Here is a 2,526-nt window from a genome sequence, read left to right on the forward strand (position 1 = left end):
ATCTATGTTTTTAAAAAACAATTGTACATCTCTAAAATTAGTAGGTAACATCATTCGTATGGTTGGATCGTAGACCAATAATTTTAAAAAAACAGAATCACCACCCGGTACAAGACTTTGTAAAAGGAACCGTGTTGGTTGTAATTTGACTTTTATAAAAACACACGATATAAAATCTAATTTTTTTAAAAAGAATTATACATCTCTAAAATTAGTAGGTAACATCATCCCTACAGTTGGATCGTAGAACAACAATTTTAAAAAAAATGTATCTCCACTCGGGACAAGACTTGGTTATAGGTATCATCCGTATGGTTGGATCGTCGAACAAAAATTTTAAAAAATATAATCATCACTCGAGACAAGAGTCAGTAATTTGACTATTATGAAAACACATACTATATTGTAACTTTTAAATCCATAATAAGTAATAAAAGTTTTAGTTATAAAAAGAAAACATTGTTGTAAGATCATGGATTGCAACATTTTATATTGATATTTTTACTCAATTTTTTTTCTTTAGACTTTTAACAAACACCACAAATAATATTACAAATAACTAATTTAGGTAAAAATGATACAAAACAGGTAACCAAATCAAAATATTGCCATTGTTAGACTATTAACACAAAAAATATCATTTATCTACACTCTATGATACCCAAAAAGAATATTTATTAAATAAAAGATATAAAAATTTAATATGTGAAATTCAAATTTTAATATGTATCAATATGAATAGTGCTCAAATAGAAATAAAATTAAAATGAAAAATATAAATTAAAATTAAATAAAATTAAAATATAAAATATAAATTAATGAAAGTAAAATATAAATTGAAATTAAAATAAAATAAAATATGAATAGTGCTCAAATAAATATAAATTAAAATTAAAATAAAATAAAATAAATTAAAATATGAATAGTGCTCAAATAGAAATAAAATTAAAATAAAAAATATAAATTAAAATTAAAATGAAAGAAAATTAAAAAATAAATATAAATTAATGAAAAATTAAATATGTAAGAGTTACTTGGATATAGAAAAATTGGAGTATTCAGTTTATATTAAAGGGGTGTAATCCACAATAAATTTGTACAATCTTTTAAAATTTTATGAAATTCTAATAGTTCAATATTTTAAAAATTTTGAGGATCAACTGGATTTTAAATAATATCTTAAAATTTTATTGTATTCCATTTGAATTTTTAAAAATGAAATAAAAATAAATTTAACCAATTCATTCAAATCTAAAGATATTCGACTCAAATTTCAAAAATAGTGTATTAAAACCTTAATATTTCACACATTCATTATCAATAATTTGTTAAATATTTGAGGGTATTAGAAAATATTATCGACTTTGATAGATTTCAAAATAAAATCAAATTTATTTGATTTGTAGTGTAGTTTAATATGTTTTGAAATATCACATTGAGAGAGTTCCATGCTTAAATCTTTTTGTAAAATAAAAAACATGGTACAAATTTTCAAGATTCATTTGTATGTTTAAATCTTAATTGAATAGGGCACAATTTAATTGATTATTAAAGAAGTATTGTTTATAACATCTCATATAAGTATATTAAGAGTAACCAATAACAAGACTAGTTGTAGTGACACATTTTCCAGCTTCAACTAGACCGCATGGAATCCACACATTTGGCATATGAGGTGCGTAATACTATTATTAATAAAAGGTATTGTAAGTGCCGTTGTGTGACCTATATTGATTGTCTTTTTCCTCTTTTTATTCTCTGATTTTGTTAATATCTATATCATTGAGTAAGTTTATCATTATCTCTTCAACAAATACTTTGGTCCAAGATCGACCCACCCCTACCTGGTACAGTCCGGTTGAACAATATGGATTTATTGGTCCAAATTTATGATCTTAAAGTTGGCTTGATGACCAAAAAAATAATCATAGAGTTTGGAAATAATATTGGGAGGTACAATCTTCATGTTCGAGCAAGTTTGTAGAAATTTGGAGATATTACTTTCTAGTTAGAGTCACTATAAATATTAAGTCACTATGGATATTACAACATCTTTTAAATTAAGAGTGAAGATCAACAAGGCAACAAAAGATTGGTATGGTATAACAATCAAGTATTAGAACATCCTTAAATTTCGTTTCATTTATGGAATATTAGGCTCTGAAAATTATTTAGTAAACTATTTGAAACATCATATACATATATACTAGATGGAGGATTAGGCTTGGATAAGCAAATGGGCCTTACCACTAAAGTCAGATTGGACATTGATGAAGATGTGAACTTGAGCATTAAACAAGTAAGCCAAAATAATATTTTGTTCTTAAAAAATGTGGAGGAGGCGAGTACCCATGTAAGTGCTCGCATAGCATTATCAGGTGGAATTAACATGGGCTTTATAATTCTTTAAGGAGATTGTACTCCAAAACAAACCCAATATGGTATTTTTATGTCAAATTATTTGTGTAAAAGGAATTATATAATCCAATAATTAACTATGGTGATTTGTAAAAGGGGGTTTGAATA

Source organism: Apium graveolens, chromosome 11 (assembly GCF_009905375.1).
Source record: "Apium graveolens cultivar Ventura chromosome 11, ASM990537v1, whole genome shotgun sequence".
Lineage (NCBI taxonomy): Eukaryota > Viridiplantae > Streptophyta > Magnoliopsida > Apiales > Apiaceae > Apium > Apium graveolens.